This window comes from Lithobates pipiens, unplaced genomic scaffold (genome assembly GCF_037356315.1).
Source record: "Lithobates pipiens isolate NorthernLeopardFrog02 unplaced genomic scaffold, aLitPip1_a1.2 Scaffold_8, whole genome shotgun sequence".
NCBI classification, from domain to species: Eukaryota; Metazoa; Chordata; class Amphibia; order Anura; family Ranidae; genus Lithobates; species Lithobates pipiens.
Window position 1 is genome coordinate 364340780 of NW_027507903.1, and position 18219 is coordinate 364358998.

Consider the following 18219-nt stretch of genomic DNA (forward strand, 5'->3'; position numbering starts at 1 on the left):
GGGGCTAGACCAGTCACTATTGGATTCCTCAATAACATCTAGCTCCAACATTCTTTTAACTTCATTGCTGATGTCTTTTCTCCTCGCTTCAGGAATTCTGTACGGTTTGAGCTTGACATGTACCCCAGGTTCAGTAACAATATCATGCTGAACTGCCGAAGTCATGCCAGGTAACTCTGAAAATTTCTCTCTATCAGGAACTCTCTAGCTTCCTGTTTTTGGGAACATGACAAGGTATCTGGAATTGTGACTTCAGGGATCAGAGGGGACTCAGTACCCTTAGGCGTTACCGGGAGGGAACTCGCAGTTAACGCCAGTCTATCCTTCCAGGGATTTAACAGGTTTACATGGTAAACCTGCTCGGGCTTCTTTTTTCCTGGTTGATACACCTTGTAGTTGACTTCCCCAACTCTTTCAATAACTTCAAAAGGGACCCTACCACTTAGCCAGGAACTTGCTCTCAACAGTAGGAACCAACACCAGGACCCTGTCACCAGGTGAGAAAACCTAGAGTGGGGCCCCCCTGTTGTATATTCTCTGTTGGGCTGCCTGGGCCTGCAAAGTGTTCTTTTACCATCGGCATGATTGCTGCAATCCTCTCCTGCATTTGAGCAATGTGCTCAATGACACTTTTATGGGGTGTCTGCTCCCCCTCCCAAGTTGTCTTTGGCTATGTCTAAAAGTCCCAGAGGGTGTCTCCCATAAAGCAACTCAAATGGAGAGTACCCCGTAGAGAACTGGGGAACCTCCCTGATGGCAAACATCAAGTATGGTATCAGGAAGTCCCAGTTTTTCCCATCCTTGTCAACAACCTTTTTTAACATGCTCTTTAATGTCTTATTGAAGCGTTCCACCAAGCCATCTGTTTGAGGATGGTACACTGAGGTTCGCAACTGTGTCACCTTAAACAACTTGCACAGCTCCCTAGTTATTCGCAACATAAATGGGGTGCCCTGGTCTGTAAGGACTTCTTTAGGGATGCCCACCCGACTGAACACCATAAACAGCTCCTTGGCGATGTTTTTAGCAGAAGCGGTGCGTAAGGGAACCGCTTCAGGGTAACGGGTAGCATAATCCATGATTACTAGGATATGCTGATGACCCCGGGCAGACTTGGGGAGTGGACCCACAAGGTCCATGGCAATCCTCTCAAAGGGCACTTCAATAATAGGTAATGGCACTAAAGGACTTCGGAAGTGACGTAGTGAGGCTGACATCTGACACACAGGACAGGATTGACAATAATTCTCAATATCTTTCTGTACCCCGGGCCAGTAAAACCTACGCAACACCCTTTCAGTCGTTTTTTCAACCCCTAGATGGCCTCCTAGCAAGTGCCCATGGGCAAGTTCCAACACCACCCGTCTGTATGGCTTAGGGACCACCAACTGTTCAACCACTTCATCATTCATTTTACATACACGATATAGTAAATCCTCATTGCTGCTGAAATAAGGAAAAATAGGGCCTGTCCCCTGGTTCGACAGGTACCTCATTAATCACTATTACATTTTCCCAGGCCCTGGCAAGGGTCTGGTCTTTTCTTTGCTCAGTACCAAAATTTTCTTTGTGCACTTTAAGGTCAGCAAACTCCAACGTAGGCTCGGATTCGGCAGACGGCTGTCCACCTCTACTGGTGGTGGGGACTTCCTCAGACTCCTCCAGTTCTCCTGCCATAACCGATAGAGGAAAACCCGGGGAGCCCTGAGAGGAATCCCCTGTACCCACCTTATCAGTAGTGGCCAGGAGTTCTGGCTCTGCCACTGAGTCAGGTACTGCGACCGGGTCGGGATGATCCCACAGTTCCCAAAACTTAGGGAAGTCCCTACCAATGATGGCCCTGTGCACCAAGTTGGGGACAAGTCCAACCTGATGGGTCTCCGTACCTAAGCCAGTTTTAAACCGAACAGTGGTTATAGGGTACTCCCTGGTATCCCCATGAATACAGGTCACAGCAATTTTTTTAGCATGACAATTCACAGGTTCAATCATTTCAGCTGTAACCAAAGTCACTAGACTTCCAGAGTCCAGCAAGGCTGTAATAGGCTTATCATTTACAGTCATTTGGCACATTGGTTTTGCCATATTTGGCACTGCAGCGCATAAAACAGCTGCAAACATAGACTGTCTCCTAATGGAAAAATCGCACTGCATCGGTTCATCTGTCAATGGACAATTTGCTGCAACATGTCCCAGTTCTTGGCAACGAAAACACCTGATGTTTCCCCAGTTTGGTTTGCTGACAGGCAATGGCTTCCCTTGTTTGGGACGCCAAACTTCAGTCCTGGCAACAAAATTCCTCCCCCCTATTTCCCTGCCATTTTTACCACCCACTTTCCCTGGAACAGTCTTACCGGTTGCCTGGGGAGACCGTGGCTTTGGGTGGAAAGTCCGCGCAGTTGTAGGGGTGGTGACCAGCTTTTCTGCAGCAAAATACCTTTCAACGTGTTCCACCAGGTTGTCCGCCCATTTGGGATCTCTTTGACTCACCCACTTCTGCAGGGGAATTGGTAGTGACCTCAGGAACCCGTCCATGACCACACGCTCCACTATTTGTGGCCCAGACAGGGACTCCGGCTGTAGCCATTTCCTCACCAGGTGAATTAGGTCGAACATTCACGATCTTGGGGGCTTCTCCCCTTGAAAGAACCAGCTGTGGACCCGCTGTGCTCGAACTGCCAAAGTGACACCAAGTCGTGCCAGGATTTCCCATTTGACCTTTTCATAGTCTCCCACTTCTGCTGATTCCAAATCATAGTAGGCCTTCTGCGATTCTCCAGAAAGCAGGGGAGCAACCAGTCCTGCCCACTGGGTTTTAGGCCAACCTTCCCTCTCAGCGGTCCGCTCAAACGTTAGCAGAAAGGCCTCTGGATCATCATCTTTAGTCATTTTAGAAAGAAAGCGACCCACATGGATGGCTGAGAGGTTGTCTCCAACATCAACTTTAGCAGGTGACCGTTTTGCTAGCGTCTCCACAACCTCCATCAAGGTTTTCCTATCCACTTTGGCATCAGTGGCTAGCTGTTTAAACAGCCTCTGCGAATGCTCCTGTGCGATAGCATTAGCTTGTTGTAGTGCAGCATTTGTTTGCTCCTGTACAGCACAATTTGTTGCAACAGCACCTTGGTTTGCTCCTGTGCGATAGCATTAGCTTTCTGCTGTGCAGCATTTGCTTGCTGTTGTGCAGCATTGAGTACAGCGTTTGTTTTCTGCTGTGCAGCATTGGCTTGCCGTAGTTCAGCATTTGTTTGCTGTTGTGTAGCGTTGGATATCATCAATTGTTTTAGGATTTCCTCCATGTTTTAGTCACTCTAGGTACTGGCCTTTTAAATAGTAACTTACTACAGCTGGTCGCAGCCTCCACCACAAAATTCAGTAATGTTCAGCCTCTTGGCTCTCTTTAACAGCACCGTTGCTCAGGATCGGGACTCTGTCTGTCCTGTCCCAGACAGCATCGTGCAGACATGCACACCTCTCTGGCTTCTCCCTTGCAACTATACATACAGACTCCTCGAGAGGGTGAAGCACTAAACTATGGTCAGGTCCTAGTTTATAATGGCTTTGAACACCTGTACACTCAGCCCTCTGGTTACCCGCCCCTGGTTTTAAGACCCTTTTTTACTCTCTCTTACATTTTTACAGGGCAGAGCCTCACACTGCCATAATGGCTACCAACTCAAAGCCAATTTTATCCACTTGGCTGGAGTAATATTTGCATATTACCTATTCACACTATCCACCCCTCTATCCCTACAACCCCAACAGTTTAAATGGTGGTTGAACAAAGGCATTCATTGTATGGGACATTTTCCCAATCACAAAAGGGTGTGAACCCCAGAGTACTTTTCTTGAATGCTTGAGCTACCCCCCTCAAAGACCTTGCTAACAACATTTGTATTTTCTACTATCATGAGGACTTTGTGTTATGACTAAATGACTAGCCAGAAAAATGTCTTTAAAATATCTTTATTTCACTTAAAGTGGATATAAACCTGATTCATGAAATTTGAGCTGCAGTGTTTTGTTATCTCTCTCCAAAGCACTATGTCCCGTAGCTGTCTCCTGCTCCATTTTTCTGTTATCAGCCTGATACTTCCCGACAAGTTCTCTGTCACATATGATAAAAGCAGCCAGAGTTTTGTTTTGGGAAGGATGTTATATATAGATTAGCAGAGCCCTGAACAATTCAAAGGACAGAGCTGAAAATCTCTACCTATGGGGAGAGGGGTTGTGTGCCTTTCCTCCAATCAGCTGTCTTGGCTGTATACCCAGGCTTCACTGCAGTGATAACCAGGAAGAGAAAATCTCCTAACACGATGTGCACATTCTAAACATTATATAAAGCTGAAGACAGCAGATATACATGTAAATCTTATGCAGGGAGATTTTTTTCATCTATGTGTATCATCTGAGGCTGTTCACTTCACTGGGTATATGTGAGGGTTTAGATCCAATTTAAAGAGGTTGTAAACCTCAGACATGAAATATGCATGTAGTGGTATCCCCATGGGGGCTGCTGAGATGTTCTATTTCCCACTGGCTTTCCCGGGCACTCAGGACCACCCTTCCCTCTGACACCTCAGGTTCCATGCTCACAGTAAAAAGATCACACTTTATTGTAATTAAATAATGTAATAAGTTTACTGGAAAAGATTTAGTTGCCTAGAGGAGTCATACAACAAATACAAATACAAGTGAAGATATTGTCAAAGGTTAATATAAACACACTCTAGACAACTGACGTATGAGGACGCATCTCCAAGTGGGACTAATGATCAGGGTGGTAATACCTTGACACTGAGCACCTTCCCACTTCCAGCCATGGCCGTGCAGACTCCCTAGAACCAGCAATACACTATACAGTGCTAGCAAACAATGTAACACAATGTAATTACTTAAGAGCTCCCCCTGTGATGAAATGCAATCCTTTGTATGTAGCAGCAACACTGTAAGGCCTTACAATGAATGGTATAGTCTCTTGTCTTCTTTCTTCAGCTAGCCATTATACTGCAGTATTTGTATTCCATAGGGTTTGCAGATGGTAATGTAAAGTAAAATAGTGAACAACAGCAACTTCGATTATGCAATGCACTTATAACTTCCTTTTCTCAATAATGTTCCTAGTGAAGTACAAGCTTTGAGGCCTGATTGAACACAGTCTAATTGGAAGGAACTGTTTAGTGAGATTACAGGTCTCAGCAGCACTGTAGTGACTAGTCTATAGTGTGTTAGGTGCTTTATATAAATTCTGGCAACAGCCCCCTCACCACACTAGGCCCAGACAATTGAATGCCTCTGATCCGGTGATCTCAGTCCTGCCGCCAGCCAGAACCATCACACTGCACACCCCGCAAGACGACCGGAGCCCTCCGTTGGCTCCGCCGGGTGTTCTGGATCCTCCGACCCGACCACTCTCTCCGTCGACAGACCACGTCCAGCTTCCCTCTGGTGGCACTCACTTTGTGACAGGCTGCGCTCTTCAGGACAATACCACAGAGGTCCGTGCAGGCAGGCCATGCGTCCCCAGGAGAAGAGAGCTAACCATGCCACTCCTTCTCCTTTTATACCCTGCCCAACATGCAGTTCAGTCCCCAGGGTTCACGGGTAGGTAAATGAAGAGCTGTGGGTAATTGAGTCCTTTCACAGAATAATTAAGTCACTTCCTGTATAGGCCTTGCTCCATGCTCTTATGTGAAATATGAACAAGTCTCTTTCATAGTATATACCACTAGAGGGAACCAAATATCAACCTAATAGCATTGTCTTGCTATATAACATTACCTGGTAAAGAATCATAGCGCTACATGAACAAAGCATAAGACTGCAGATAATAAGGTACAACGTATGTAGGAGGAATTGTTTCACCTCTGTGTATCGCCTGAGACCAGTCACTTCACTTGGTATATGTAAGGGCTTACAACCACATTAATATAAATTATTCTAACAGGAAAAAAGCTATTAATAAAATAAAATTATACGGTCCAGACATGATGTTTAAACTAAAGCTAGAATTAGAACATTCAAGAAATGGTGATATGTTCACAACATGATAATTTCAGGTGGTCATATCATATATGGCCTAATTCACACAAACATACTTAACTGCTTGCCGACCAGCGCACGCCGATTTACATTGGCAGAATGGCACTGGTAGCCAAAAGTGCATACAGGTACGTCCCCTTTAAGAAGCGGTGTCACCTGAGCGCCTGCCACAGTCTCCATGACCCCCGCGGGTCCCGTGGACTCAATGTACGCCAGGTGCCCGCGATTGTGTCATGGAGAGGAAGAACGGGCAGAGGCTTTTGTAAACAAAGAATTACCCTTTTCTGCCTAGTGATCGGACAGAGATCACTGTCCTGTGTGTTGAAGCCCATCCCCCTGAGCCCTTGTGCACACGGTCGGACATTTCCACAACAAAATCCGTCGAATTTTGTCTGACGGATTTTGTCCGAAACTTGTGTTGCATACACACAGTCGGACAAAGTTGTCGGAAAATCCGATCGTACGTAACGTGACAACGTTATTTCGTTACGACGGGACTACGTTCAGGCTAGTAGCCAATAGCTTTGGTCTAGGAATTTGATCTGAGCATGCGTGGCACTTTGTCCGATCGGAATTCTCTACACACAATCGGACAAAGTCTGATCGGATCATGTTGTCGGAAAGTTTTATAGCCCGGCTCTAAAACTTTGTCCGTCGGATATTCCGACGGAAACAGTCCGATTGAGCCCACACACAGTCGGATTATCCGACAACGCGGTCCGATCAGACATTTTCCGTCAGAATGTCCGACCGTGTGTACAAGGGCTTACAGTTAGAATCACTCCCTAGGACACACTTAACCCCTTCACCCCCCGGTAGTTAACCCCTTCACTGCCAGTGTCATTTACACAGAAATCAATGCATTTTCATAGCACCGATAGCTGCATAAAAGACAATGGTCCCAAAATAGTGTCAAAAGTGTTCTTTCTGTCTGCCAGAATCTCACAGTCCCGATAAAAATTGCAGATTGCTGCTATTACTAATATAAAAAAAAAAAATAGAAATAAAAATGCCATAAAACTATCCCCTATTTTGCAGATGCTATACATTTTGCGCAAACCAAACAATATGCGTTTATTGTGATTTTTTTTATCAGAGATATGTAGAAGAATACATATAAGCTTAAACTGAGGAAAAAAATCATTGTTTATATATTTTTGGGGAATAGTTATAGCAAAAAGTAAAAAATATTGCTTTTTTTCCAAATTTGTTTGTTTATAACGCAAAAAATAAAAAACGCAGAGGCGATCAAATACCACCAAAAGAAAGCTCTATTTGTGGGAAAAAAGGACGTCAATTTTGTTTGGGTACAATGTCGCACAACCTTGCAATGGGCAGTTAAAGCGGAGCAGTACCGAATCGCAAAAAGTGCTCTGGTCAAGAAGGGGGTAAAATCCTCCAGAGGTTGAAGTGGTTAACCACTTCCGGACTGCCCGCCGTCATTATACGGTGGCTCTTTGAAGTGGAATATTGTTGTTATGGCAGCAGCTGGCTGCCATAACCCCAGTATCCATTTCTTCAGCGGCCATTTCGCTTTCAGATAAAAGTGGTCTCAGCGGCGGATTCACCACAAGATCACTTTTATCTCCATGCTCTGGTGCCCTCCGCCACTTACCGGAGCCGCCGGCAGCGGAGTGAGGGGAAGATGGCCAGACAACCTTTTTTTATCTTAGGCCGCGTACACACGGGCGGATTGTCTGCCCAACTAAATTCGTCAGACAATCCGACAGACAGTCCGTCCAAACTTTTGAATGAACGGACTTGCCCACACACGGCACTTTTTGAGCGGACTAATATAGCGGACTAAGTCCGCCATACAATCCGCTCAACTTTAGAAATGAACGGACTCGCCCACACACGCGGAGGAAAGTCTGCTCATTTCGAGCGCGTCTCCAGGTAGGCGGGGCCCGCGAAGGAGACGTCGCTGGCAACGCCGCCTGGAATGGACTTAAAGGGGAACCCCAACGCCGAAAAAAATCGGCGTGGGGGTGCCCCCCAAGTCCACAACAGACCGTTGTCCGAGCACGCTACCCGGCCGGCCAGGAAAGGGGGGCGAGCGAGCGCCCCCCCTCCTGAGCCGTACCAGGCCGCGTGCCCTCAACATGGGGGGTGCCTTGGGGAAGGGGGGGCCGCGCGGCCCCCCCACCCCAAAGCACCTTGTCCCCATGTTGATGAGGACAAGGGCCTCTTCCCGACAACCCTGGCCGTTGGTTGTCGGGGTCTGCGGGCGGGGGGCTTATCGGAATCCGGGAGCCCCCTTTAATAAGGGGGCCCCCGGATACCGGCCCCCCACCCTATGTGAATGAGTATGGGGTACAATGTACCCCTACCCATTCACCTGTGAAAAAAAGTACAAAAAAAACACAACACAGGGTTAAAATATTTTATTGCACAGCTCCGGGGGTCTTCCCGCCGGACTCCTCCGCTATCTTCTTGTAGCTCTTTTGCTAGCGGAGGAGTCCGGCTTTCTTCCTCCCCACCGCCGGCCTCTTCTCCCGACTTCGAGGGTCTTGTCCCCCTCTTCGGTTCTTCTGCCGGGCCACCGCGCCTTCTTCTAGCTCTTTTACAGGCGGTGGCCCGGTCTTCTGTCGCCGCCGCCTTCCGTTCTTCTTCTTCTTCTTCTTCTTCTTCTTCCCCAGGAGATGTTGCCTCGACGATCTCTCCGGCTGGAATGCCAGAGCCGCGCTGCGCGGCCACTTATATAGTGACAATGGGGCGGTGTCACATGGTATATGTCACATGGGTTGGTGTCACATGGTGACCCCGCCCCCTTACGATGTCATAGTCCCCATGTGACATCAACCCATGTGACCAACCCATGTGACATATACCATGTGACACCGCCCCATTGTCACTATATAAGTGGCCGCGCAGCGGGGCTCTGGCATTCCGGCCGGAGAGATCGTCGAGGCAACATCTCCTGGGGAAGAAGAAGAAGAAGAAGAAGAACGGAAGGCGGCGGCGACAGCGACAGCGGCGACAGAAGACCGGGCCACCGCCTGTAAAAGACCTAGAAGAAGGCGCGGTGGCCCGGCAGAAGAACCGAAGAGGGGGACAAGTCCCCCGAAGTCGGGAGAAGAGGCCGGAGGCGGGGAAGAAGAAAGCCGGACTCCTCCGCTAGCAAAAGAGCTACAAGAAGATAGCGGAGGAGTCCGGCGAGAAGACCCCCGAAGACGGAAGACCCCCGGAGCTGTGCAATAAAATATTTTAACCCTGTGTTGTTTTTTTTTTTTGTACTTTTTTTCACAGGTGAATGGGTAGGGGTACATTGTACCCCATACTCATTCACATAGGGTGGGGGGCTGGTATCCGGGGGCCCCCTTATTAAAGGGGGCTCCCGGATTCCGATAAGCCCCCCGCCCGCAGACCCCGACAACCAACGGCCAGGGTTGTCGGGAAGAGGCCCTTGTCCTCATCAACATGGGGACAAGGTGCTTTGGGGTGGGGGGGGCGCGCGGCCCCCCCTTCCCCAAGGCACCCCCCATGTTGAGGGCACACAGCCTGGTACGGCTCAGGAGGGGGAGGCGCTCGCTCGCCCCCCTTTCCTGGCCGGCCGGGTAGCGTGCTCGGACAAGGGTCTGTTGTGGACTTGGGGGGACCCCCACGCCGATTTTTTTCGGCGTTGGGGTTCCCCTTTAAGTCCATACCAGGCGGCGGGGCCCGCGAGGTCTCCGTCGCGGGCCCCGCCTACCTGGATACCAGCTCGAAATGAGCAGACTTTTCTCCGGGCGGGAAAAGTCCGCTCATTTCGAAAGTACAGCGGACTTGCACACACACGGGCGGACTGTCCGCTCAAACAAGTTTGGACGGACAATCTTACGGAAATTCCGTAAGACTTTGTTCGTCAGACAGTCCGCTGAAAAAGTCCGCTGAAGCCCACACACGAGTGGACTGTCCGCTCAAATGTGTTTCGGCGGACTAAGTTGGGCAGACTAAGGCCACGTACACACGGGCGGATTATCTGCCCAACTTAGTCCGCTGAACAGTGTTTCAGCGGACAATCCGCTCGTGTGTGGGCTTCAGCTGACTTTTTCAGCGGACAATCTGACGAACAAAGTCTTACGGAATTTCCGTAAGACAGTCCGTTCAAACTTGGTTTTGTCCGTCCAAACTTGGTTTCAGCGGACAGTCCGCTCGTGTGTAGGCAAGTTGGACGGACTAAGTATGGCGCATGCTCAGAAAGGATTTACACGGCCGAAGGTTGCATTGCAGTGTATAGGACGTCGTTTTTCTAGTCCCGTCGTACGTGTTGTACACGTCATCGCGCACGCTTTCAGCGGACTGTCTGCTCATCGTGTGTGGTCAAGTCCGTTCATGCAAATTTTGAACGGACTGTCTGTCGGATTGTCTGACGAACTTAGTTGGGCAGACAATCCTCCCGTGTGTACGCGGACTTAGTGTAAATATGTGATCTGAGGTATTTTTGACCCCAGATCTCATATTTAAGAGGTCCTGTTATGCTTTTTTTTGTATTACAAGGGATGTTTACATTCCTTGTAATAGGAATAAAAGTGACACCATTTTTTTTTTTAAGAATGGTGTAAAAATAAAAAGTTAAATAAATAAGAAAAAAATAATAATAACTTTTTAATGTGCCCCGTCCCGCTGACCTTGCGTGCAGAAAAGGTTTGAACCCCTCCAGGTAATGAACTGAGAGTGACGCCTTCCCAGGTGTGGAAATAACAGGCGCTGGCTCAGCACAAACAATAATGAAGAAAAGGAATCTGTACAGCCGCACTTAAATATAAGCCTTTATTGTGGCAGATAGTCAAAGTTCATGTAACAGCAGAAGCAGGGTAAGACAGCTCATGTGCAGAAGCGAACGCATATGTAACTAGCACCCGCCTATGAAAACGGTATTCAAACCACACATGTGAGGTATCACCACGATCGTTAGAGTGAGAGCAATAATTCTAGCCCTAGACCTCCTTTGTACCTCAAAACATGCAACCTGCAGAATTTTTAAATGTTGCCTATGAAGATTTTTAAGGATAAAAATTTGTCGCCATTTCACAAGCGGGCGCAATTTTGAAGCGTGACATGTTGGGTATCAATTTACTCGGTGTAACATCATCTTTCACAATATAAAAAACAATAGGGCTAACTTTACTGTTGTCTTATTATTATTATTAAATTTAAAAAAGTGTATTTTTTCCCAATAAAGTTCGCTTGTAAGACCGCTGCGCAAATACAGTACAGACAGAAAGTTTTGCAATGACCCCCATTATATTTTCTAGGGTGTTCAAAAAAAATAGATATAATGTTTGGGGGTTCTAAGTGATATTCTAGCAAAAAAAATGATTTTAAGTTGTAAACAATAAGTTTGAAAAATAGCCCCAGTCCCACTCATGTGAGAGCCATCTTTTAACTGCATGGGATTCATAGGTGTTCTGCGCATCCATGTTTATGCAGGCCCATGTATGTAATTTGGGATGCAGCGGCTGCACACACAAAGCACGGCTCCCATATTGACATCTACGTGCAGGTCCCTGAACTCACACTGTCTGCATTTGGGGACTCGTACTCACTTGGATGTCAAATTGGGAGCAGCAACTGTTCCAGTGCAGCTGTTGCACCCAGTTTGACATTAACGAGACTGCCTGCGCACAGATGCCATGCAGGCAAACCATAGCTCTTACATAGGTGTACGCTTAAGTACACCTAAGTGAGTGAGGCCTAAATATCATCCATAAAAAATGAGGCTGTTTAAGGCCATGTCAGACAAGTGATTTACTTTCAGCTATCCTCTTTTTTACAATTTCTTGCTAAGAAAATATAGTTATTTTATATGGAATTGCTAAGCTGCTATTTTTACAGTGATTTGTAGCTTAATTGCACAGTGATTGGGTTTGTGTAGATTTCCTTGTCAGCAACAGGCATGCCAGGGACAATCGTTTTGCAGTCACCTCTATATCTTAGTTACAAATCACTGAAGGAAAGTGATTTGTAGCAGCGAACAATAACATAAAGATATAGCATGAGTTTGATCTGTAGCAACAAATCGCCAGCAAATCGATTGCCAGCTACAAATCGCTGTAAATCTCTGGCAATTTCTCTCTCACAAGTCTTTGATATAAGTAATTAAACATGTAATTGTTGCTACAAAATTGCCCTTCTTACATGGTTCTAAGTGTTATGCAAACAAATAGTACGATTTTCCCTAAAAATCAATAAACACATTGGCATACAAGGGAATAAATAGTTCTATTGTTAATCATCATATTTTCTATAATATTTTCACAGAAATTGGCTATGTTCCAATGTAAACTATATGCAATCAAAACTGGGATTGTGGAGGGCTGATGGTGAAATGCTTGGCCAAAAAAAACTGGAGAAACGCCCAGCCTGCAGTATGAAAAATGGATGTTTAAAATAAGCTGACTTCAAGGGACAACCATGTGTAACCCTCTTACCATATATAATGATCTCTAATATGAGTGATGTGTCTTTGATGTAGATAGGGATTGCAATGAGATGAAAGAATAAATCAAAATAACTTTGAAAGACTTCTGGTGAGGGTATATAGTCATGCTTTAATTGTTGTGCCAGGAGTGTTCTCAGAGTCTTTGTGGATTTTTGGAATATGTTTAAAGTAGGATGTGTTGTAATGGTCTATATATAGAATTGTCTTTTCTATCTATTTGATAATGCTGTTATCAAAAGTCAAAACTCTGGTAAATTGTCATTGGGTAACCACAGATGGTGCTGCCCAACAATAATTCTGTATAACTATTTCCTAACCTTTGTCGACTTACTTTATAACTGTGAACTAAAGCACTGAGCTCTTTTTGTTCAAATTAGGAAATGTTTTCCCTTTGTTGTCCATTTCAATTAAACCGGAATTCAAAATATGTAAAAGGTGTGGATAAAAGTGCATTTCAATTTATGTGGGTAAAAAATGGATTTGAGCAGAAAATACAGCTATGAATAATGTTCCCTGTGACTTCTATGTGGTGACATTAAACACGTGTAAACATTAAAGATCTAATTCATTTAAATTAGACATTCATCTCATCTTGTTTTCCTGGACATTTACAGACTTGAGTTTGATGCTCCTAATTAACTTAGTTGATGGTGGTATTTGCACATTTCAGAAACTCACACAACTCACATGGATCCAACGTTGACCCGCAGAGATCCTCAAATGTCCAGCCACAGCTTCGTCCCACACACACCATGTTCTCTCTGATGTCACCGAGAGGCCCACCAGCTACTCCAGGTTCAGCCAGCGGGCCTCTCGATGATGTGCTGATAGGCCTGCCCCCTCCTTCTGTTCTTGAATAAAGGGCTATGCCTCCTGGGATATGTGACATACATATCTCGGGAGGCACAGTGGGCTGTGTGCATATCATTCGCCTAAGGTTAGTGACATGCATGGGGAGTTGGGGCAGACTTAATTTTTTTTTTTAAAAGAAGTAAAAAAAACAATGCATTATTCCTGCAGAGGAATGGAGGAGGGGTGGAGAGGTGGGATCGTGAGTCTGAAGGTCTGCTTTAAAGTCCTTGAAATTATGCTATTAAATTACAAATGTGATTTTACTAACCTTTTAGTCCTTGCAGAGTTCTAAGTCTTAAGGTGTCAAACTGATTTGAAGTTAGTATACTTTAGTATTTCAAGTGTGTCAGCATGAGCAATCTGAATACAAAGTTTGTGTTTGGTTGAGGAACATCTTAATAATTCTGAAAGCAAGCTGCTTCATGAAAAGCATTTAGTTTTTGTCCCATGAAAGCACTTAAAAGCAGTTATGTTTCATGGCTTGTATGAAACAATTTCAAAAAAGTCTGCTATGTTTCACCCATGAAAAGTGCAGTAAAGATGATAAAAGATTAGTGTAGCTCTAAACATGTACACAAGTGTAAATACAAGTGTGATACAGCACATAAAACAGCACTGCACAATGTGATAAAATTTACATAAAAGTGCAAAACAATATATGAAAAAAGTGGACAAAGTGAAGGACTTGGTTCACATTGAAGAAATTAACTCCAGTGTGCCTATATTGGAAATAGTCCACATAAGCCCAAATGTGCAGGTGAATGTTCCTGTAGGATAATATCAAACACAAAGAGAAATCTGGGAAAAGCGATGCCAACAATGGAAGCTAGGAATAGTTGTCTGAAGTCACATCAACATCGACCAGTCAAGAAAAAAGGTGGGTCAGAATACTGAGAGCACTCTGAGTACTGTGAGTACTGATAGCACTGTGAGTACTAAGGGAACTGTGAGTGGCAAGGAGTACTAAGAACTTGATGATTACCGAAGAGTACTGAGAGCACTGTGAGTATTGAGTGGGGATTCCTGTTACTTCTTATAAACAGTTAGGGCAGAAAATAGTGAAAGGAATAAAAAATAAATGAAATGAAATAAAAGGGGACAAAAACACTTTATTTTTATAATCCCTGTTACATTACAACTATTCAAGGGTGAATACTGCTCTGTGAGATGTGAGGCTAGTTTTTTGTATGGAGAGTAGGAGGATAAAATAGATGTGCAGCCACTAGAGGTAGGTAGTTTGATGGCTTGTATGATTAATAAAATGGAATAACTAGAATTTCTGCTCCACAAGGAGGATTTTGACTTTGTGGGAATCTCAGAAATCCCGTTCAACAGCTCACATGATTGGCTTGCAACTGTCTCAGGGTACTCCATGTATAGAAGGGAAAGGGTAGGCAGAAGTGTTTTGCTAGTGAATATGCAGCATGATATTGCTAATGGGCCTAGTGAGGAGGTGGAGTCTCGGTGGCTGGAGCTTCAAAAGAATGAAGCAAGCAGTAAATTAGTTGTGGGTGTATGCTATAGGCTCCTAATCTTAAGGATGAGGAAGCGACTATTTTCACAGTAAGAAATGGCAAAGAGGCAGGAGATTGTTATATTCATGGGGGACTTCAACTATCATGATATTGACTGACTGACTGCTAACTCATTTAAGACTTGTAATTTCTTGAACGTAATGCATAACAATTTAATGAATCAAATAGTGAAAGCCCCAACTAGAAATAATGCTCTGCTGGGCCTACTAATTACAAACATTCAGAGCTGATTATAGATGTGAAATAAGAGATAACATAGGAAACAGTGATCACAGAATAATTAGGTTTGCTGTAAATTATAGGAAAAGGGGACACAAGGGCATAAAAAGAACACTAAGTTTCAAAGGAGCTGACTTTAATAAGTTGTACTACATACTACATGATACAAATAACACTAAAGAAAAGTAGAAGTGATTTAAAGGGGTGTTCCAGCAGGGAATTTTTTTTTTAAAAGTCAGCAGCTAAAAAAAAAGTAGCTGCTGACTTTTAATAATGACACTTACCTTTCCAGGGCACCCACGATGTCGGCCGCCCGAAGGCCGACCTGTCCCTCGGCTCTTGGTGCCGCCATCCTCACTAAGGGAAACAGGCCCGTTTCCTGCTGTGCATGCATGAGTCGCGCAGCGCTTTGTGAATGGGACTTGCTGTGTTCCCAGAACAACAGCGTGCCCATTACCCAGAAGACAAAGCGAGGAGGAGAGAAGACCGAAGATCATCGCAGAGTAGGAAGAGGCAGATTTGGAAGTCTGCCTAGCAACAGGGAAGGTAGAAAAAAAAAAGATTTATCTTTTTATTTTTTTAAAGGATATTAATGCTGGGTTTTTTTTTTTTTTTTTTTTTAGGGTGGCCCTCCACTTTAAGAACATAATAAACAATGATATTTATCAGTGCATTCCAATGGGCAATAATTGAAAAAGCAAAAGTTAAACATGGATGGCTAAACACTAGCATAAAGAGGCATTTTAATAATAAATAAACAGTCCTTTAACAAATAGGGTCACCATTGGTATTCCAAAAGTACAAAGAATAGAATAATGCCCCATACACACGATCGAAAATTCGGCCAGCAAAAGACATATGAGAGATTTTGGTCGGAAAATGCGATCGTGTTTATGCTCCATCGGACTTTTGCTGGCCGAATTTCAGCCAGCAAAAGATTGAGAGCAGGTTCTCAGAAAAAAGTTCTTATCCGAAAAGCCGTTCGTGTGTATGCAATCCCAACGCGCAAAAACTCACACATGCTCAGATTCAAGTACAAGACAGAAGTGATCGGTCTGGTAAAACTACCGTTCGTAATGGACATAGCACATTCGTCATGTTGAATTTTTTTTTTTATATATTTTAATGCAATGCATTCTCTTCTTCTTTAGAATGCTAGAAGAATGAAATTGTTTTGCTGCTCATATTCACACAGAGTTCTCACAAACTTCTTTCTTTATTATTTCTCGTGATCTCATGAATAATCTTTTTTTTTATTTTAAAGCCAGATCTCCATAATAATGTTTGGATTTGTTTTTTATTGTCCTTTTTTTTTCTTAATCAAGAATCAAGAATATATATTTTTTTTTAATTCTTTTATTAGCATGTGTATAACATACAACTGTACAGCATAACCAGATGTTACATTTTATCAACAATAGGTAACATAATAACTCTAGGCTCACAAGAATGAGCCCTACATTTCTCATGCATTTCTCATGCAGAAGAAAGGAACTCTGTCCACATCATTCAAAAAGGTGAATGTATAACTGGAATAGTCTTAACTAAACATGTGATATAATAGGGGATAACTGAGACCACAACGACCTGGCTTGTAAAGATCTGCATGAACCATTTTTATACATTCTCCGGCCGGGGACTGAGCCCCTGCATTCATCAGTATCCCTGATCCCTATGGTGAGGACAGAGCACGTCCAAAGGGAGGAAGGAAGAAAAGGGGAAGAAAGAAGCAAAATAGGGGGGGGAGGGGGGTAGCAGAAGCGGAAGGGCCACCTATAGCAGATATTGCCTATATTGTTAAATGTTCAGTCATTTTCTAGGCTGGGGGTACCACTCACTTCGCGATTATATTCTCATGTACCAGTAAAGTACCTCCAGGGCCTCCATTTATTACGGAATGCTTCTTCTGTGTTGTAAAGTGTGGCCGTCAGTTCCTCCATCCGGAGGATGTGATTGACTTTGGAGTACCACAAAACTATGGAGGGGGGCTGGGGTTGTCTCCACAATGTGGGGATGCAGGCCCGTGCAGCATTTAAGAGTTGCATCGTGAGGGTTTTTTGGAATATTTTAAAATTATTTTCTAGTCATCTCCATCATTTTTTGTTTTTTGTGTGTCCCTTGTTAATTTTACATTGTATTTTTGAAATGTACCTGTCTCCTCACAAACAAACTGTCCTATTTGAAGAAAAACACATAGGCAAGTATTTTCAGAAAAAAAAATCAATTTATTCTGGCTGATAGCAAAATAAAGAAGGCAATGCTGGAGAAACTGCTGGAATTTGCGATGCCTTTCTACCCTAGGGAACACATCAACTATTTGGAAAATAAAATTGGTAGCTTGAGAAGTCCATGTAATGGGGAGCACAATCTGGTCTAGGCCTCCCAGAGATCTTGAACAGCAACAGATGACATATGTCCTCAGGCTGTGGTACTATAACAGCCTGCATCTTCTGTCAGACCAGACTGAACCCAGGCCATCACTTTATTGTCTTCCTTGCAGCCTTCCCTGCAGCCTTAGCTGTAGCCTTCCTTGCAGCCTTCCTTGGAGGCTGTGGCTCTGGAGGTGGACTTGTGGCAGGAGGAGGAGGAGGATGGGCGAGCACACATAAGTGCCTGTTATTACTTATTTGTCCACTCAACCCCTTCTGAATGGCCTCAAAAACAAATTTCCCAAGGCTGTCTCTCAGGACAGCCACCATAGAGAGACCCTGGCTCCTCCCCTTCTAGGAAATACCGCCTTCCATAACAGATTTAAGCCTCAACCTCCCTTCAGCCCCTCAGTTATGGTGTTTCCTCCAGAGGGGAGACACCGCGTAGGAACCGAGGCTAGTCAGCTGGGGAGGCTGATGCTTTTCCCTTATACCGGGGGGAGACAGGGGTCTCTCTATGGTGGTCCTGAGTGGCCGATCGGAGGTTCCCTGGTGGCCATTGCGGTTTCGCCACCACATGCTCCAGCCACCCTTGGGGGAGGTGGAGGTCTGGGGAGGGCCATTTGATGGCGCCTAGCGTGGCGCGACAGAAGGAGGCTTCTGTTCCCTCTTGTGCGGGCGGCGTTGGAGCGGTGTGTCGGGCCGGATGATGGGCGATGTCACTTCCAGGGGGGACGGCTTCCTTCCTGTACACGCATCCTCCGGTTCCAGACGTGGT